Genomic DNA, 22566 nt, shown 5'->3' with positions numbered 1-22566 from the left:
AACTTGAGTTGCATGCTAAGCACAATTAACTGAAAAACCAAAGTTCAACCAGAGTACACTGATTTGATTCTGAGAGTTCTCCAAAGTTTCAGATTATAGTCACCTTAGAGCAGTTGCATGAGTTAACTCAAATAGACAATTTTTTAATTAGAAAAGATAAATATATTTTTTTTTCATTTGAGGGGGGAAGAGGTGTATATTACTCAATGAAGTTATAAAAACCCTTTCTGTTGAAAGACTTAGGTAGCTGAGCTTCTGAAATATGTCTTTGAATTACCAGTGGACAAGCCTATAAGGAGGCAGTTGTTTCTGACGAAATTGTCACCAAGAGGTAGACACTCAAATGAAATTGTAGGCATGCAAATTGTGATCTGAATAAATATATGACACAAATATACAGACATGCCATTTCTCACAGCTACTGCTGAAAAGAAACTCTATGAAGTTTTTTTCTATTGCAGTTAATATATTAAAACACTGATATTCCTTGGAATCGTAAAACTTTGACTTCATTTCTTACTTTACCAACTATTCATAACATGACCTGGTGTAGGTCCTCTGACTATGTCATTTGAAAGAAGATAGTAATACCTACCTTAGGAGGTTATTAAGAAGATTAAATGTGCAAATAGCTGTGAAACTATAGCACAATACCTGACACATGAATAAAATTAACTTTAAGTGGTTAAAAATAATCACTGTAATGAAGTCATCATGTCATGGACTAGTTCTATTTTGTTTTCCATTCATCATTCAGCTCTAGTAAAGGATGATCTGGCAAATTGTGTAATATTTCCTTGGCGACAGTTAAATAGAAGCCTGAGGTAGATTTGACAATAATATCTTGGAAGAAACAAAGATAATTGCTATTTGTTACATTTTTATCCACACTTCACTAATCCATCTACTTTAAATTTATAAAATCCGCAGGCAGTTTTTCTGAATTTTCACCCAGATAGCCAGGAAACTCAGATGGTTTTTTAAGTTTATAAAATAAGCAACTGCCTACTCAAAACGAACTTGTCCATGGGGATGCCTCGGTGGCTCAGTCAGTTGAGCATCCAACTCTTGATTTCTGCTCAGGTCATGATCTCATGGTTGATGAGATCAAGCCCTCCATCGAGCCTCATGCTGGGCTCTGTGCTGACAGCACGGAGCCTGCTTGGGATTCTCTCTCTCCTCTCTCTGCCCCTCCCCTGCTCGCACGCCCTCTCTTTCTCTCTCTCAAAGTAAATAAATAAACATTAAAAAAAAAAAACACTCTTTAACTTGTCCATGAAGATGTGGAATGCAATGAGATTATAATCACATGTGTTCTCACATCTCTTCCCACACATAAAGAGTTTCTTTCTCCTTGGAATTTCTCCTTAATATCCTTAAGAAAAAAAGCCAAGGTATAAGTGTCATTTAACATAATTTTACTTTTTTCAGCTTCGAAAGGAAATGAAAGCAGTTATCAAGAAAAGAGCATATGGGATATTTTAATGATGGCTAACATAATGCTAACAAATAGCTCCTGTGTTAGAATCTAATGTATTTCTTCCGGCTCATCACTCATGCCAATCCTGTTCCTTAATACTTATCTACATAGGATATAAAATAGGTGGGAATGCAAGAATTTGCTTCACATAGTTGGAAATATAATTGTAATTTTAATCCTGTAATATAAAGCAAAACAACAATAGCATGAACAATAACTTCTGGAAACTTTTCCTGTGACACAGCATCTACTGTCATACCATCAATAGCCATAATGAAAATCAAGTAATAACTCACATCACCAGGGAATCATATTGGCCTTAAAATACTGGTCAATTGTGGGAATGTCTCTAGGATGAAAAATAATACTAAGAAGTTTCCTATAACTTCCCTGATTTAGAACTTTCATGTGTGTGAAGAAAAAAATTCAAGAACAAGAGAGACATACATTCTTATGCTTTTTGCATTTCACCACTTCATTTGGGATACCTGTCAGTCAATCCAATTTGGAGTGTCTATTTTGTTTGGAGGAACGGGTTAGGAGTGGAAAGAAACCTTTTGAGTCCTTATCAAGAGAGCTGGAAAGGTAGAGCAAGTGTGTTAGTCAATTTGCCTATTTGTTAATCTCTTCTCTCCTTCCAAGGTCCCTGTCAGTGAGTGTCAGGTCACATGACAGATCCCCCAAACACAACCCACAGCTGATTGTATTAATTATAGGTACTTGACTGGAGCTGAACCAATCAGATTCATCTTCCAAACATTTGGAATTAGAATTTAGAAATTCTACTTAGCAGCTTTGGGCCATTTAGGGAGACCATGTAAAGCTGACCCTGGAATGGCCATGTTTGAGCTTGCGTAAGTGAAACACAGAAATCTCCACAGAGAAAGAAAAATATTGATTCAGGCACATAAAAAAATGAAGAAGTGAAAGTCTCTTTGGTCCTAGAGGGAGAGAATAGAGAGAATGAAATCAACAGCCTTAGATCTTGATGGCATTCTGTTTCCTTGTTTCAGTCTCTCAAAAAAAACCTGCCCCTGAGTTTTTTAAATAGTGTTTTATCCTTTAAATGAATTTCCCTTCATTAATTAATTAGTTTGAGTGAATCTGTATTCCTTACAACCAATGACTAAGGTAAGAGAAGTAAGCCTAGTCTTACTTGAAAACAAAGTTTTACAGAACTATATTCTTAAAGTTACTATTGTTAATTTGGTAGAATGTGTATGACAGTTTGGGTCTTTTGGTTTTGTTTTTGAAAGGTAGTATGTGTGTTGGGGCGCTTGGGTGGCTCAGTCGGTTGAGCGTCCGACTTCAGCTCAGGTCATGATCTCACAGCTTGTGAGTTCGAGCTCTGCGTCAGGCTCTGTGCTGACAGCTCCGAGCCTGGAGCCTGCTTCAGACTCTGTGCCTCCCTCTCTCTCTGCCCCAACCCACTTGTATTCTGTCTCTGTCTGTCTCAAAAATAAATAAACATTAAAAAAAATTTTTTTTAAATAAAAGGTAGTACATGTGTAAGTGTACAGATGTCAAACAAAAGCAGAAATTTCATAAATGAAGGCATTAATCTAATGTGAAGTAAGATAAATATTATTTGATCATACTAAAAAAAACTATTACAAATAGAGTCCAGCTTTACACTTAAAAGTTCTTTTATAATATTTAAAGTTTACATATAGATGAAATATGTACATCTTGACTGTTTTCTAGTCTCTTACCCCTTGTTATAATCTTGGATTTTCCTTTTTGTGTTAGATTTTTATTTTTATCAAATATATGTACATAGTTTTTATTAAGGCAAATTTTGCTGAAGTAATTATAATAATGCCTATCTTCTTCACCCAAACCAAGTACTGAATTCTTCTAAATGTATGTTTCCCTGCTATTTCTGTATTTCTAAATAATATTGTTTACTGTTACCTCAGTATAGCAGTGTCATTGCTGCCACTGCTTCTTTTCCCCTTTGCGTTCCCTTTTTATATAGGGTTTACTTTTCTCAAACACCCAAATTTATTCAAACACGCAAATACATTTTGCCATCATAGGCCAACTAGAACACAGCAATTCTTCCTTCCATCTCTATAACCTTTCATTTTTTCTTGGATTTAGTAATTACTTAAAGTGTTCATTTGCCAGTTTTTATTATTCATTTGTCTAAATTTACTGTAGTTTTTCAGTACTGTTTTTGAGTGTTCAGTCATCAATTTCTTCTTTCTCTGCTTTTAATTTCTCTTCTATACCCTGTTCCAACCTGGACTGTTCTTTACACATTTCAGTTCTGGGGAATTTTCTTGTGTAATTCTTTAGATGATTTCATTCCCTCCATTTTCTTGCTTGCAAGTTGGATCTTTTGTTGGATCCTCTAAATTCTTTGTTTTTCATCTCGTTTCCCATTTCCTTGACTTTTTTGCTCTACTTTTTGGGAAATGTCTTCAATATCATCTTCCAAATCTTCTATTAAATTGGTCTTTGGGCTATCTTATTTTTTATTCCTAAGCCTTCCTTGTTCCCTGTGTTTCCAATAGCATGTTGTTCTTATTTTAGTTAGCAGTAATCATCTGTTACCTTTCTGAGAATACTATGTAAAGTATGTTCTGCTCCTTTCAGTGTCTGTTTTCTTTAGATGTTTCATTTTCTCTTTATCTTGTCTAATGTCTGCCTTTCATGTTGAAGACTTTACTCAATGTCTCGTGATGCTCAGCTGTCTGTTTCACATTTAAGTATAAGTCACTAGAATGTTATATGGAAGCACTATGTGTTTATGATGAATAGGGTGTGGCTTTTTTTTTTTTTTTAATTAGGATCTCTCAATGTCAGTTTCATTAGGTCTTTTCTTTGGGGGTCATTTGATTCTCCAGAGAAGTATTCTCTTATTCTTCTAACTGGGTGGGTATATGTCTCAACACCTATATTCCAGGAGCAGGGTCCAGAAGGGGGCCAGAATCCCACCAATCAGTATAAAAATTTTGACTTATCTTTTTGGCCTCAGCCCCATTTCCTTTCCCATACCTCATGTTGATTAGTGCTACAAAGCCTCTGGGATGTAGTAAATTATCTAGAAGCTGAAGCATTGATATCCTCCAGGGTAGAACGTGGGAAGAAAATAGGGAGGGCATTACTTAGCTTAGAAGTGTGGGGAAATAGATAAAATCTGAGGATCTAGCTACTTTCAACCATTTTCCTTGGTTTTAGCATTGAGTGTCACTACCAACTTCCCCAGTACCCTGTGCCTCAATGTCCTAAATCTTTCCATGTTTCTGTAGGGCAAATTAAACCAAAAAGAAAAATGGAAGAAGAAAAAAAAGACAAAAAACATGTTTTTTCTGGGTAACGTCCTATGTGTATACCCACATTTTAGCTTCATTTACTGAACACCACTCTCCATCTGCTTTCTATCACCCAGAGAATTCCATTTAAATCTCCCATCATCTTTATCTCCCTTCATTTTTTTTTGTTCTCTTTTTATTCCTTTACTTTATTGGTGCTTCAAGAGAATGAGGAAATTGATGCCTAGTTAATCAGAAGTTTTCTCCTCATTTCATGTAGTATAAATTTAGTTTCCCTTCTAAAAGATGGTTCTGCTCATCCCTCTTGCCAGGTCCTGAGTTTATTCCCAGGGTAAAATAATTCAATATGAAAAAACTAGCATGAAGAATTTTCCTGAATTTACATAAAGAAATTTCAATTACAATGTTTTATAGTTTTCCTTAATAAAAAGCAAATTAGCCAACAGGAAAAAGCACACCATAATGGTGGTAGCCACAGTTGGCAGAGTTGTGAATTTTTAGCCAGTGAACACACTGGCTCAGTGAGTGGAACAATGATTCAGTTAATATGATCAAGCTGAGTGGTGAAGCTCCAGGGACATCCCCAAAGAAGGAGAATGCCATGTGTTTGCCACTGATCCTATTAATGTGCTTTGCTCTTTAAACTGCAACCTTAAAAATAAAGTACAGAATTTTAGTTTACCAGAGTCACTCTTCACTACTAGAAGTCATCTGAACTTTTAAACATTGGCCAAAGCTTTCAAATTACTTTATCAGAGTTAGGAAAATCTGGTTGTAAACTATATGCTAAATAATATCAGATTAGTTAGGAGAATAGCTTAGTGCAGTTTAACAAATAAGCCTGTCCTTTCTTAATTTCACCCCACTTCTGCCACCATATAATAGGTACAACCATTCTGCGGTCTTTGAAAAAACACTGTGTAACTGTGGGCTTAGGCCTTGGTCATTCTTCTAGATAAACCCTTATAATTTATGCTGACTTTTTGAGTCTCCCAAATCCTCGTGCACATAAATTGTCCTCTGCTATTCTTCTATAGATGTCACATAATGTAGTTAAATGGCCACTGTATGAAGAACAAGAGAAGTTTTAGACCTAGTCCTATTTTCTAAATTTCTGTGTCAGTTTCCCAGAGTTGTGTAACTCAAACAATAACAGAAGTATGGAAATGCCTTGTAAGTTATAAAGAAATATGTATAATTCATAAATAAATTTCACCAATTTTAGTTTTTAGAGCGATACTGAGTGATAATTTTAGGAATGGGAATTTTAATTTTTGTAATAAAAAGAATTTCAATGGATTAATTTGATGGGCCTAACTTTTAATTAAGATTTTATGACTTCAGGGCCACCTGAGTGGCTCAGTCGGTTGAGCATCCCACTTCAGCTCAGGTCATGATCTCACAGTCCATGAGTTCGAGTCCCACGTTGGGGTCTGTGCTGACAGCTCAGAGCCTGGAGCCTGCTTCGGATTCTGTGTCTCCATCTCTCTCTGCCCCTCTCCTGCTCATGCGTGCTCTCTCTCTCTCTCTCTCTGTGTCTCTCTCCCAAAAATAAGTAAATGTTAAAAAAAAAAAAACATGTATTATGACTTCAGAAAAGAAAAATACCAGAAGGCCTTTTCCAAGTTATGCATTTTCCTTGTAACTAGCTAGAGTGTTTTTTGGGGGGCCAAATTGTGACCCCCATCCTAAATTTATATTTTGGAGCTCAACCTCCAGTACCTCAGAATGTAACTTTATTTGCAGATAGGAGTAATTTAAAGGGGTAATTAAATTAAAATGAGTTTGTTAGGGTGGACCCTAAGCCAATATGACTGGTGTCCTTACAAGAATAGGAGGTTAGAACATAGAACACAGGGAGAAGATCACATCTTACAAGACAAGGAGAGAGGCCTAAGAAGAAACAACCCTGTAGACACTTTGCTCTTAGACTTGCAACCTCTAGAATTGTGAGAAAATATAAGCCACTTTTGTTAAGTGAGCCCTAGAAAACAAATGAACTGTTTTAGAGCAAAAAGAAGGAAATGCCAGTCATGTCCCAGACTAACATGCATCCTTTACTAGAAATTTCACTAATAACCAAAAGATTATGTCTTAGGATCCGAAAAATATTGGTAATTTTATTAATTTAATGTTATATTTCACACTATTCTTTATTGTGTTTAGTTTAAATTTTACTAATAGATAAATTGGCAATGTTTTATACCTTATGAATAAAGCTGCTGTATAGTCATGCATTCAGTAGCATCATCAGAGTACATATGATATTAGCTTTGTTTTTTTGTTTTACCAGATGAAATTTACTGAGCTAAAAGCTCGAATACAGCTAGTATGCAAGCCATTCTCCTGGCAATTTATATACATACATATAAATTTATGTGCCAGTATTTATATATACGTATATATAGTCAGTAAATAAGAAAGGTCTAGGTGGGAGATACAAATTTAGAAGTCACTATCTTTGAAAAATAACATAGTTCTTCATTTATATTTAAGACCACTTGAATTTTTGAAACTGGTAGTTCCAGCATATTAGGTTATTAATATTTAGGTTATTATTTATTGATAAATAAAAATATTTCAAAAGCCTGAATAGTTTACTGATATAATCTTACTTGCTCCAATTTATGAATCATAGGAAAAGAGGACAACTGTATGTTATTTGACCTAAATATAACAAATGTCAAATATTATCTGCCTGAACATTGAAATATAATCTTCCTGTATATTTGTCCCAGGATATTTAATATACAGGGAGATTGTATTTGATATAAGTAACATAGAGTAAAAGGAATATTTTCTTGGCACATCCCAGTTAATGGAATACCCTTATGGGATTTCTGGTTACTTTTTTCTTAGTTAAGAAAAACAGTAAAGGGACATGGAATGTCCTATATGAATCTGAGTTATTTTTGCCATTTGAAATAGCTTTGCAGCATGCTGGAATTGCTTGGTCTTCAAGCAAGTTCTTTGGACTGAAAGGAGGTATTCTAGAATCTAGAAAGCCATTTTGTTTTATTATGTATAAAAATAAAATATGTAGAAAATTAAAGGGTGTTAATCTATTTTTTGAATAAAGACTCATAAGTCAAAGATAAAATAGGAATCTAAGAAAAGTAATAGTAACAAATGAACTTAAGCTGTTTCCTGTAAACAGCATATATTCCGACTTCTCTCTTGTTCCTATTTGTGAGTTGTTAGTGCTTTTTCCTAAGACCAACCCCTGCACCTGATCGCCCAGTTTCATGACTTTTTTTTCAATTCAGGCTGTCATTCCAGTAATTTTTCCCTCTCCTTTATTGTTATTTTTCTTTCTCATGGATTATAAGCAAGAAAACATCATGGCTTCTCACATCAGTCTTTTGTACTTTCCTTTCCCCAGCTATCTTTTATCAAGAACGCAAATGGCATTCACCTTTCTAAATACATACACTGGTTCATTTTCTTTCCTCATCTTACTTAGCTTCAGAGCAACATTTTAATTCTTTTTATTATTATTATCATTTGAGAGAGAGTGTGTGTGTGCACAAGTGGGGGAGAAGGGCAGAGGGAGGGAGGGAGAGAATCTTAAGTAGGGTCCACACTCAGTGTGGAGCCCAACATGGGGCTCAATCCCATGACCCCGGGATCATGACCTGAGCAGAAATCAAGAGTCTCGACACTTAGCTGACTCAGACACCTAGACACCCCAAGAGCAGCATTTTAAACAGTGACTTTCAGGACACTCTGTCTATTGGTTTTCTTCCTACCCTACTGGCCACTTCTCAGACTCCTTTATTGGATCCTCAAAATCTTTTTGACCTAGCAACATTAGAATGCCTGAAAGCTGAGTTACTGAATATCTCTGTAATCTCATCAACATACATAACTTTAAATGTCATCTACCTGCTGGTGACTTCTAAGTTTATATCCCACCCCCTATTTCTCTTCTCTGACTTCAGACTCATATACATAACTGCTTACTTGACATCCTTAATTGGATGTCTAAACAACATTTCATACTAAATATGGTTAAAATTGAACTCTTAATATTCCATTCTTCAATCTGCTTTCAAACCAGTGTCTCCAGTAGTCTCCCCTTCCTCAGTAATGGCGACTACATCAGTTCAGATATTCAGTCCAAAAAATTTTATCTTTCTCTCATACCCCACATCCAATCTTTCAATAACTTTTGGCTTTTTCTTTAAAATATATTCAGAATTTAACCTCTTCTCACCACACCTATCTCTCACCTGGATTATTGCAACTGCCTTCTTATGGTTCCTGCTTAACTCCTTGTTCTCATATAGTCAATATAAAAGCCAGAGTAAGCCTTTTAAAAGATAAGTTAGAGCCTATCATTTCTTTTTTTTAATTAAGTTTTTAATTCCTGTAGAGTTAACATACACTGTTATATTAGTTTCAGGTGTACAGTACAGTGATTCATCTATTCTGTACATTACTCGGCGCTCATCATAAGTGTATTGTTTAATCTCCATCACCTGTTTTCCCCACCTACTTCCCCTCTGGTAACCATCAGTTTGTTCTCTACAGTTAAGAGTCTGTTTCTTGGTTTGTCTGTCTGTCTGTCTGTCTGCCTCTCTCTCTCTCTTTGAATTTTTCCTTTGTTCATTTGTTTTATTTCTTAAATTCCACATATGAGTGAAATCATATGGTATTTGTCTTTCTCTGACAATATTTCACTTAACATTATACTGTAGCTCCATCCATGTTGTTGCAAATGGCAAGATTTCATTCTTTTTTATGGCTGAATCCTCTGAAGATATATTTACTATATCTTCTTTATCCATCCTCTGTTAATGGACACTTGTGCTTCTTCCATAATTTGGCTATTGTAAATATTGCTGCAATAAACATAGGGATGCATGTATCCCTTTGAATTGGTGTTTTTGTATTTTTTTGAGTAAATACCCAGTAGTGTGATTACTGGATCATAGGGTAGTTGTATTTTTAGCCTTTGGAGGAACCCGCCCCCCTGTACTCTTTTCTACAGTGGCTGCACCAGTTTGCATTGCCACTGACAGTACACCAAGTTTCCTTTTTCTCCACATCCTGGCCAACACTTGTCATTTCTTATAGATATTATCATGTCTTTATTCGGAAAACTTCCAACATCTTCTATCTCATTCTTAATATAAGGCCTTATAGCAGCCTGCTATTTTTCTTGACTATTAATTCCTCCTTGCCTCTGCTCTAGCCCCGTTGGCCTTCTTATTCTAGCCTCTTGTTCATGAAACATGCTAGAAATAGTAAACCTCAAAGCTTTTCCCCTGGATTTTCATTTTTCCTAAAAGACTACTTCCCTGTGTCCTCCCACCTCTTTATCTAGAGATAAATTTGGGGAGAACTGACATCATAACAAGATGAGCTTCTAATCTATGAATTTGATAAATGTTTTCACTTACTTAGTTCTTTCATTTCATTAATTAATATTTTGTAGTTTTCAGCACACAGATGTCATACATTTTAAAAGTTTGTCTCATGTTTTATGATTTATATGCTGTTTTAAATAATTTCTTTCCATTTCAAATTGCAATTGTCCATGGCTAGTATTTAGATATAGTTGATTTTTGTTGATATTTTAATGTTCATTTATTTTTGAGAGAGAGAGAGGGAGAGACAGAGTGTGAACAGGGGAGGGGCAGAGAGAGGTAGAAACAGAACTCTCCAGGCTCTGAGCTGTTAGCACAGAGCCCCATGCAGGGCTTGAACTCACAAACCTCAAGATCATGACCTGAGCCAAAGTCAGATGCTTAACCAAACAAGTCACTCAGGTGCCCTGATTTTTGTTGATATTTTATCTGCAAGTTTACTCTATTCACTTATTAGTTCTAGAGACTTTTTGTAAACTGCAGGATTCCCTCTGTTGGAGATCATGTCATCTATGAATAAAGAAAGTTTTACCTCTTACTTTATGATCTGGATTAATTGTATTTCTTTTTCTTATTTAATTTCACCTGCTGAAATCATCAAGGCAATGTTAGAGTAATGAAGGGAACTCCCTTGCCTTGTTCCAAATCTTAGGGAGAAAGCATTCAGTCTTTTACCATTAAATGTGATAGGTAACTCTAGGTTTTTTTGTAAATTCCTTTTATCAGGTTGAAGCAGTCCCCTTCTGTTCTTAGTTTGTTGAGCTTTTATCATGAATGGACGTTGAATTTTGTCAAATTATTTTTCGATAGCTATTGAAAAGATCATATTGGTTTTCAGGCTTTTGATATTGTTAATTCCCATATCCTTCATAAAATATGTTTTAGATCTTCAAGAGGAGCAATGATACAGATTTTGATCACAGGGACCTTTTTTTCATTGGACAACTTTTAGAACTAATGATCTATGGAACATACTGGGAAATGCTAATATAGAAAATAAATGTATAACATGGACATAATCCTTTTTAAACTCATAGGATTATTAATGAAGGGTAACCAACATAATGTAGATAAAGCATTTAGCTTAGTGCTAAGCACATAATAAGTGCTCAAGAGATATTCAAACATTAAAAGCTAATTCATATATTAATTTGACCATGAATTCTGCATTTATTGTATGCTTATTCTTTCAATGTCACCTTTAGTAGCATTATAAATATTAACATGAAAACTAAAATGACTTGTTCAAAAATTATTGTTCCCATTGGTTTTTCTTAACCCTATAAGGAAAATGTATGTTCTGTCAGAATTCTAAAAAGAGTCATTATCACAGCTCAGATTCACCAGATTTTAACATTACCCTACAGAGGCCTGACTAAATTAAAAGGTGTACCTCAGCATCACATGATTATTATTTTACAAGTTGGAAATAGCTTTTGTGAAATTACTTCCAAGAGATAAGCATGCCTTATGAATGCTGATTCATAAACGCTTGTTCATAAGGATTAAGGCAACACAACAATTCACCCTTTCACCTTCTCATTTGCCTCATCACACATTTGGAAAAGCTTCAACTGTGTGCGTAATCTTGGAGATCAATATCTGGGCTTTAACCATCACTTCTACCAAAGGAAATGAAAACATTTCTAAAACTCATGGAAAACAAGGATATAATTGTTGAACACACACACACACACACACACACACACACACACACACACACACACAAGTAAATACAGCTTTACCTTTGACTTGGAGAGTCCCAAACTTATTATTTGCAATAGTGTTATACAACCACAGATAACTTTATTGATCAATCACAGGCTGAGTTTTCATTTGGTTGATGTAAAGGATTTGTTCTTTTTAGTGTAAAAATTGCCAGGAAAGGAGAAGAACCAGACAATTACAAGTGATACACCAAATATCTCTTTCCTGTTACAAGTTTTGCCTTAAAACTAAGTAATTATGTGGGTCTGATGATTTGCCATCCCTGGGACAATAGTTTCCTGACATTTCAGGACAGCAGTTTATAATAATGCTTACATGTGGGTTTCATATTGCATGTTGTTAAAAGAATCAGTGGGTCTAGACTGGAGTTTATTTTTTAAGTACATGGTAATAATCTGCTATATTCCAAACAGAAGGGCGTCTATGCCTAACTCAAAACAAGAATAATTGAGTACCAGGAAGGAGCCATACTGCCTATGCTATTAGGAGTGGGAAGGGGTGAGTGGTGAAGCAGAAAAAAGATACATCAGGCCTTCATTCCTTAAGATCTGGAAATACATTAAGCAAAGCTGTTTGGATCAATAAACAACTATGTACCTGGTATGACTCTGCCTCAAAGTGGTCATAAAGGCCAGGAGACCAGTCTTACAGTCAAGATACCAAGGTTCAAGCCCCACCAGTGCCACTTAGATAAATTACCTTAGATAAATTTACTAATTTCTCTTGAGTTTTCTCAGCTGTAAAATTCTCATCTTATCTTAATCAATCGTAACTCATAGTTTTATGGCAAAAATAAAGTAACATGCAAAATATTTTATAAACTACAGATCACTATAATATTAAAATCTCTTTCTCAAATGTAAATGCTTAGAAAAAATTGCTATAGTCATCTTTTAACAACATCAAAGAAAGAAAAAGGGCCAAATTGTTTTATTTTTAAATCCAAGATCTAAATGGCTATAAATCTATTTCTTTGAAATATATATCAATATTTCTTGAGTTATGTAGTTGATGTAATGAATCTATAGTTTCTAACATTGTTATTTTTCCTCCCTGTGGTTATAAGCACTTATAACATAGCCCATTGGCATCTGGCCAGTCTCCCCAGGGCTTGAAAATAATTGTTAGTGGCTTGTGATGACTTCAGCTAATGCCTTAAAAAACATAAGAGGAAAGAATTGGAAGTTACAAATTGGAAACTTCTCAGTTGAGAAAATTACCTATTTTCTCATATATTTTAGGGCTGTCTCTGGTCTTTCATCCATTTCTAGTCACCTAGATGAATCAGGTTACAAATGAGTTTTTCAAAGAGAATAAAAGTAAATAATAACACTTCAATCTAATCATTTGGATAGCTGAGATATTTTAATATTCTCATACCTAATGTATTTAATAAACATCTTTATCTTTTATTTTTCTTCATAATTATAGTTTATTTCTTTTGGCTTCTTATTTGAATCCTACAAGAGTATCCTAAGATACTTTCAGTAACCTTAAAAAACATTATTCCCCTACGGATATCTTAGCAACAGAGTTTTTTGAGTTGCTTTAAATGCTGGCTTCCAAGTGCCACTATACTGGATGCCTAATTTCATTTATGAATATAAAATCCATACTTTGGTGTTCATCTAACTTCTAAGTAAATGCTTTTAAAGTGTTGCTATGTTTTTAAAAAACTATCAGAACATTTCTGTTGAATGAAGCAATGACCGTTTTCACTGAATTAAGAACTCTTTAAGTAGGGTTCTTCTGAATTTACAGAATATTATCTCAAGAATATCCTTCTCCAGGCTCTTAAAACAGAAAACTACTTTTTAACTACCATGTTATTATATGCTGGACAAACAAAATGCCACATTTTCATTGCAGTCATGTGGATTTTAAAATTTAATTAGTGAGATTTAATTAAATGAGTGCATGGCTTCTATTAATATTTTGGATAACTCTTCTAATCAGTGAGATATCCTTAGATGAATGTTTTTGCTTTTATTATGCCTTATTAAAATGGTTAACGGTTAACTGTAAGACACATGCCAACAGTTTCATTTACATTAATGACTCTGTCTCAAGTAATTTCATTTTCTTTTTGGCCACTTTTCTCTCACTCTATGCAAACTTTTAGTTTTTGTTTCCAATTTCATAAACATCAGATCATAGTTGGTTTCACTATTCTTATACTTCTTCTTTCTTTATTATCCATCCTTTCGTTCTCTATGTAGAAATTACAACATAAAGTTTACTTTACTCCTAACTTTCTCTAAATGAACTCATTGGTCACAAACATTAACCAATTTAAACAAAACACCATGAAATGATAATATTGTAAGGGGTGCTGCAGGTATCGCACAGGCTTAACATTTTTAAGTAAAAATTAGTGTAGCCAATAGATGGCAGAACCAGTACTCAAATCCAGGTCTTCAGACTCTGAGACCTACACTTGAATTCCCTCCTTGACTTATCAAAAAAGAACCCTTATTCTTTCCTTAAAATTTTTTAAATGTTTATTTTTGAGAGAGACAGAGCATGAGTGGGGGAAGGGGCAGAGAGAGAGAGAGAGAGAGAGACAAACAGACACACAGAATCCAAAGCAGGCTTCAGGCTCTGAGCTGTCAGCACAGAGCCCAACGCGGGACTCGAACCAATGAACAGTGAGATCATGCACTGTGCCCAAATGGGCCGCTTAACCAACTGAGCCACCCAGGAGCCCTATTCTTTTTTTAATCACATATGTAATACATGGTCATTTGTAAATCTTAGAACTTAGTCAAAAAGAAGAAAATAAACAATAGCAAATCATAACCACTGTTATGGTATACACCCTTCTTGGTCTGTGCTGCCCAATATGGTAGCCACTAGCCACATACAGTATTTAAATTAAAATAAAATAAGGTAAAAATTCTATTCCTCACTTGCTCTAGCCATACTTCAAGTACTCGACAGCCAGAAGTAGCTAGGGACTACTGTATTAGCAGAGATATGGAACATTTCCTTCATCATGGAAAATTCAGGGGCACCTGTGTGACGCAGTCGATTGAGCATCCGACTCTTGATCTTGGCTCAGCATGATCTCGTGGTTCGTGAGTACAAGCCCCACATTGAGCTCTACTCTGATGGTGCAAAGCCTGCTTGGGATTCTGTCTCTCCTTCTCTCTCCCTCCTCTGCTTTCTCTCTTTCTCTCTCTCTCTCTCTCTCTCTCAAAATGAATGAACATTAAAAAAAAGAAAATTCATCCAACAGTGCAATAAATGTAGACTTTTCATGCATAAAGAAATGCATGCATACACATGTACCAAGGTGTGCATATAAATATGTGTACATATGTATGTGTGCATAAACATAAATTCATATTTTTAAGTATAAATGAGTCACACTGTTTGTAATATTTGTAATCTGGTTTTTTTCACTGAACACAAACATTTCCCATGTTAGCATATGTAATCTGCATAATCACTTTAAAGAAGAATTGTTCATTGTAGTTGTATATCATAATACATTTAATAAGCTCTTCCATTTGTACTTTTAGATGATTAGCTTCATTTTAATGTGATACATAATGCTACAATGAACATCCCTATTTATGCAACTTTATACTTTTATCTAATTCCCTTAGGATGAATCTCTAGAAGGAGATTTTTTAGATGGAAAAGGTATGCACAACTTTAAGGCATTTACTATAAAGACTAACGTTATCTCAGGAAAAAAAATAACAATGTACATCTTCACTAGTTATGTGAGAACTCACCTGTTACTCCCTACCCCTACTAACATAGGTATTAGTTTACTTTCTTTTTAAATTCATGAAGACTTAATTTACCTTATTTTTGGTTCATCAGTCCTCTCTGAAGCTTTATATCTAAGGAGAATATCAGCTAAATAAATTGCATGGTGAAAAGAGTATGAACTAAATTTGGAAAAAGTTAAAATGAGTTTGAGTTATGTAATATATATAAAGCTGTAGGAATTATATATGTGTTTTTATATAAATTTTTAGAAATTATGTAAGTATAAAATATAAATGTAAAAGTATATTAAATTATATATGCTTATGTACATAAATCTTCACACATGTCAACATTTATAATTAGGAATAACTTTCACTTAATACTTTAATAGGCTGTTATTATTTTCTGCAAACATCTTAATTATGACAAATTTGCCACTACACAGACCATTTTGAAACCACAATAATACATTCCAGGGTGTGTTATGCTGGGAAATTGCCATTCTGGGAAAAATGAAGTCACTTGGCCTTTAAATTGGTGCGTCAGAATGTTCAAGGAAAGTAATATCTAATGAGAAGGCATGTATTACAATAGCCACTTAATTATAATTCATTAAATTTCAGTTCCAGTAACACCTATTTATTCCGTGAGATTTTTTTAACTTGTGTTCTCTAAATAATTTTATTATTTTACTAGTCATTAAATTTATTTTCTTTAAAGTACCAAACTTAAAATATATGCCACAGGCTATAAAACAGACCAGAACAAAGCTTTTTCCTAACTGGTAGATTCTGACTAGTTCATTCCAGTTCCCTCGCCTGATGACTGATGATCTCTGCACTCTGAGCTTATACATTCTCAGATTTTGTATTTTATACCTATCCTATCACATGACCAGCATTAGTCCTTCAGTACATTAGTTCAAATTAGTTTTTCAAATGATATAATCATTACCTGAAAGCCCTGAGAGAATGGAATGCAAGACAGGTAAAGGTTGATGAGAAAATAGATGCTAAGGGCTATAAAGGGCAGAGCTCTATAGTAGGAGTGAGGTTATTGTAGTGGATGAAGGGAGGGCTATTTTTAAAAAATTAATGTTTTTACACGAAACTGGCTCATTTTGTAAGATTTAGGATGAAAAGCATTGCAGTGTTGTTGACATTTAATATGGTAAGTTTCAGGGAGAAAGTGAGATGGGGGTGCTTTGATGCAGAAAGGAAAGTATATTTGGTAGGAAGATATGAAGAGGGAGATATTCCAAGAATACAGATTAAATAGTATGCTTCATAGGCGGCACCTGGCTGGCTTAGCCAGCAGAGCATGTGACTCTTGATCTCGGAGTTGTTAAGTTTGAGCTCCACACTGGGCGTAAAGATTATTTAAAGGTAAAATCTTTTTTTAAAAAAAGTATGCTTTAATACATTTAGGTTTGCAACACAGTCACTTGAAAAGGAAGTGAATATTTATGTAAACATTCTATGTTTCCAACTGTAACACCAAGGTGATTAAGGGAAAGAAGTTTTTCATAAATAAAGGCAAAAGATCCTTGTTATATTAATGAAATTATTTAGATCACAGATATTTTAACTCCTAAGACCAAAGATGAAATTCAACGCTTTCCCAAAATAGAATTGTGTCTTGGAGAGTTACATTACAGCTGAACCACTCTCGTTGATGATTAGAAACTTAACCTCCAGAGTTGTCTTCTGATGTATATCAATAGCAATTTGTTAGACAAATTATAAAGGATTCCAGAAACTGTGACTATTGATTCAACATACATATTTTTTAAAGCCTCTATACAATAATGATTAGTAGCAATCTTATAAGGTGTATGCATTACCTTTCAGTGCACAGGTTTAAAATTTATCATTCCTTTGAGTGATGTTTATTTTATTGTTCATGCTCCACTTGTGCTAATCTATTATCTAAGGATAGCTTATGAAGCAACCCTGGAACACAAAGTAATTTTTCCATGTGCACTTAATTAGTGTGATTTCTAGAAGTTCCCACAAGTGCATGTGATGTACTTTTTTTTTTTTTTTTCAACGTTTTTTATTTATTTTTGGGACAGAGAGAGACAGAGCATGAACGGGGGAGGGGCAGAGAGAGAGGGAGACACAGAATCGGAAACAGGCTCCAGGCTCCGAGCCATCGGCCCAGAGCCTGACGCGGGGCTCGAACTCACGGACCGCGAGATCGTGACCTGGCTGAAGTCGGACGCTTAACCGACTGCGCCACCCAGGCGCCCCTGTGATGTACTTTTAAGTAAGCAATCTCTCAGAGGGAAAAAGTCATAGCAACATGCAATTGAGAATAATTGGAATATGATTTTGTGTTCTTATAATAATTATGCCATAAGTATAAGATGGGGACGTTAACATTTGATTCAGAACGTAAGAAGGGCATAATAATAAATCACTTAGAGAAATTTTTAGTTTAGAAAAGCTTAATGCTCGAGAGGAGCATATAAATTCTCATTTTGATTTTTTTTAAAAAAAATTAACAATGTGCCTCTTAAAGTTCCTTTAGGAAGATAAACTTTACTTGTAATTTAAAATTCTACCAACCCACAGTTTGATTTAAATATATTTCTTTTTTTTTAATCTTTTTTTTTTTAACCTTTATTTATTTTTGAGACAGAGAGAGACAGAGCATGAACAGGGGAGGGTCAGAGAGAGAGGGAGACATAGAATCTGAAACAGGCTCCAGGCTCTGAGCTGTCAGCACAGAGCCCGATGCGGGGCTCGAACCCACAGACCGCGAGACCATGACCTGAGCTGAAGGCAGACGCTTAACTGACTGAGCCACCCAGGCGCCACAATTTAAATATATTTCTAAAAAACTGTCATTACAGAAACCTTTGTTTGTTCAGAAGAAATTAGAAGTAATTGAGAAAAATTTTACCCATCTTCCAATTTTGGACAGGCAGTAAATGTCTTCATGATACTGAGTAATTCAAATAGATACAAAGAACAAAGGTGCAAATATCTTGTGTGTTTGGGAGGTGAGGGATTAGAAAAGGAATAACCTTAAAGTCTTCAGAGAGGAGATATGACACCTAAACACTTTCAAAAAATGAATGAGAGGTGGTTATGCAGATAGTCATAAAAATTAGTAAATACTGAGCTCTCCCCTGTGTTATGAGACTCTGTTCTAAGTGCTATGTGTGTGTTAACTACTTTAGTCCTCAGGATTCTATGAGGTGGAAAATATTATTATCTTCTTTTTACAGTTAAGTAGGGCATCTGTCTTAAAGACTCTCAGCTAGTAGACTTAGAAGCCAAAAGTCAATCTGAGAAAGTCTGACTCTAAGTCTCTATTAAAGGCAGAAGGAATGGCCTTTAGTTTCTCCCCCACTGAATTCCATTCTGTCAAGAATAGTTAAATTAATTAAAGCTCCTCATCTCTACCTCTTTTCACCCCTTATTTATACTTTCCACAAATTCCTCATTTTCTTGGTTTTTGTTTGTTTGTTTGTTTTTTTAGAACTTTCATGTATGGATAAACCAAAACTCAGAAGTTTAGGGAAAAAATATTTTCCTCCTCAAAAACCTTTTTAAAAAGCTATTATAAATCAAAAGGCTTCATGTTTTATAACCGCTGTGACTGAAATAGGCAGAATGCCGATTCCATCTTTGTCTCATTCATGCTATAGCAACCCTAATCCTCCCTGAGACAATGGGGGCCTCTCAGTGAACAGGGAGTAGGGCACAAATAGGAAGGTAGGAAGACAAAAATGTGTTTAGAGAATTCTAAATATTAAAAAATGAAAGTAGTTTCAGGTTATCATTAGTACTAAGATGAAAGAAAAATCTGGGTGAGGAAAAAGAGAGAAAATGGAAAAAGAAACTTTAGGGAGGTGGTCAGGGAAATCCTCCGAGAGGGTGGTCTTTGCTCCTTGACCCAAGGTTGAGGATAAGCAAGCACAGGGCAACAGCTGCAGCAAAAGCAGAGCAGTCCAGGAACAAGCGTAAAGGTCAGAAAAGAGCAAACCCTCCAAGGAAGGGAAAGAAAATCAGAATAGCTATGAGCAATGGAGAGATGATGTGAGGAATTAGAAAGAGATCATTAGGCAGGGCATTTTAGACTATGATAAGGAATTTGAACCTTATTCTAAAAGGAATGGAAGCCACTGAAGAAATTTAACCAGAGAAGAGGCACGATCTTGTTCCCATTTAAAAAATATAACTCTGTGGAGAATGGAGTCTAAAATGGACATGTGCCAGCTAAGTGGAGCTGTCAAAGATGGAGGTTTAGGTGAGGTTTAGGAGGTCTGTGCTGAAGATGTTTAGAGCCCTAGAAGTGGTTAAGATTGCCTAAGGATAGAACCAAGATGGAGAAAAGAAGACAATCCAGCACTAATTCCTAAAATTATCTAAACTCAAGAGCTTGGGTAGAGGAGAGGCTAGCAAGGTCCAAGCAAAATTTAGACTCTCTCTAGCCAGCTGAGACTCAGTTGTTACAAAGCATGAAGTGTTGATGCCTATAACTTTTGAGCTTTCATGCTCATCCAGTCTATTATCATGAAATGTGACTTTGTCAGTATAAGATTTTAATTTTAGTTTGTGTCTTTGTCTTGTAAACAACTGAACAAATATGGATTGGGTTAAATTAATGGTATTAGCAATCAAATTTTGGCCAGCACACATCCATATATATTAAGCAATGTAATTATTAAAGAGGTAGGGCTGCGGAATATACCCAATGCCTTTTTAAATGTCCAAATCTCAAAAATGATGATTTGAACATTAAAGGCATCCATTATCATGATGAAGTCAATAAGAGTTCAATTAGACTTGGTATTCTCATAGGAGAATATATAAACTATCCACAATATATAAAACACAGGCTTTCTAGAAAGATGCTGTATACTGTCTGGTTGTCCAATTAAGCCAGTCTACATGAACTTTAACTGACATTTTTTCCCTCAAGCTAAATTTTATTACTTGCAAAACGTTTATTTTTTTAAAGTTAGACCTAATGTGGGGTAAAGTGTATTACAGAAAACACAAGGACACAAAACAGCAAGAGTAGTTTCATTTGATGTATAAATATCATCATAGAAAAAGCAACATATTTATGCTGTCTCCTTTTTTGAATTTCGGTATCAAATTAAGCTGGATAAAATGTTCCAAATTTTCTTCAGGCAAAATCTTTTTGTTTTCTTAAGCAGCAGTTTCCACTTAATACGAAATATCTCTGTGGCAAATGCCCAGATTTTATATTAACACATGTAATTTTCCAGAAGAAATGTCAAATCCTATTGCTGGCCCTTTAATATGGATTGATTAGATGCAGTGTCAGAGTTGTATTAAGAACATCTGAAATGAAGAACGCCTAGAAAAGTGGGTGCATCACTGGTAACATTAATATTTTGTTTCGGGGGAGGGACTGATTTTTGCTAAAGTTGCACATTTCTCTGGGCTTGAATGGATTGGGTAGAATTTCAGACTGAATGATGAAGTACAAACACTTGCATTCAGATTCTTTGTTATTTTACACATGTATACATGGCTGTCAAGGGAGTTTCTGGTTCCTTGTGATATTCATTAGTGTTGGGGTCTCTTAAATCATCCAGCTGTAACATATAGCAATAGATGTGTGCATCCAATTCCAACACCTCCAGGTCATCCTACAACTCTCATGGGTCACATTTGTCAAAGTTCTCTGAGGCTTTTGGACCTGGAGTTTTGTCTTCTTCAGTCTTAAAGTAACAACCATATTGTTTTTACTGCTCCTGATTACATTTTAATTTTATACTAGAAGATTCTTTCTCCTTTTTGTGTAAAATTTTCCAAGACTGGATCATATATGTAAAATAACCAATGGTATTTACCTTTTTAAGCTATAAGCTAAATAAAATAAAAACTATGTTCACCATAAATTGACCTAGAATCTGATTTCTAGCCACTATGGTCACAATTTTTTTTAGTATTTTTATTTTTAGAGAGAGAGCATGAGCAGCAGAGAGGGGCAGAGGGAGAGAGAAAGCATCTGAAGCAGGCTCCATGCTCAGCACGGAGTTCAGTGCAGGGTTCCATCCTGTGATCCTGGGATCATGACCTGAGCCAAAACTCAAGAGTCAGATGTTCAGCTGACTGAGCTACCCAGGCGCCCCCATGGCCACAATTTAAAGTTTAATATACACTCACCTACAACCTAGAGTTAATTTTTCTTTTTCTCTTCTCTTTTTCATCAGAGTCACAGATGGAGAAGTTGGTTTTGTATTTTGTAGATATAAAACATTAGGGCATTTTAAAAAACAGATCTGCCTCTATGCTGTACTGCCTCTTTTCTTTCTTTTTCTCCTGGTGAAATTCCTCATATTTACCTTATCTTCTATACAGGTTGCTACAGTATTTTCTATGACGCTAGCTTGATTATTTAATATCAAGTATTTTTTGAACAGCCACTGTGTGCGAAGCACTGGTTTAGACTCTGGGATTGTACCAAGCGTCATAAACAAGATTGACTTCCTCTTGCTATGGAGCTTGTGAATTTATGGGGAAAATAGACAGATGGTTAATTACATTCTAGGGTATAAGTGCTACGGTGGTGGAAACACAGGTTCTAGAAGAACACATAGACAGACTTCCCCTTAAACAACCTGTGGGGTCACATTCCCTCTGTATAATTCTACTTTATTTTTCAGGAACTTTCCGTACCTCCACTACTTGCTAAATACCACCATTTCTTTTCTATAATAATTTTGCTTTTATACATAATTTTACTCTCATTGTACTAAAAGTAGCATGTTAATCTTTTAAAGACCCTTCTCCTATAAGCCTACGGGGCGCTTCTCTGTGCAGATTCATTAATGTGGAACACATTTCCTCTTCCTCTGCACCATCTGCTAAGTGAATTGATGTTGTATCATTTTTCAAATGTCTTTATTAGGAGCTGATGCTTATAGCAGTTTTTCCTTGGAGTCTGAGCAGTCTTTTCTAAAATGCTGTAAGATACCAGTGTTCCAGAGGAG

At 35.1% G+C, this 22566-nt stretch overlaps 1 long non-coding RNA gene across 3 annotated transcripts in view; it reads left to right on the top strand.

Moving 5' to 3' along the window:
* The window catches only part of LOC131494440 (uncharacterized), a 115644-nt gene that overhangs the window by 13210 nt on the left and 79868 nt on the right, over positions 1-22566 (top strand). The gene's annotated exons all lie outside the window — the stretch shown is intronic.

Source organism: Neofelis nebulosa, chromosome 14, assembly GCF_028018385.1.
Source record: "Neofelis nebulosa isolate mNeoNeb1 chromosome 14, mNeoNeb1.pri, whole genome shotgun sequence".
Classification (NCBI taxonomy): domain Eukaryota; kingdom Metazoa; phylum Chordata; class Mammalia; order Carnivora; family Felidae; genus Neofelis; species Neofelis nebulosa.
This window is presented reverse-complemented; position numbering and strand designations above follow the sequence as displayed.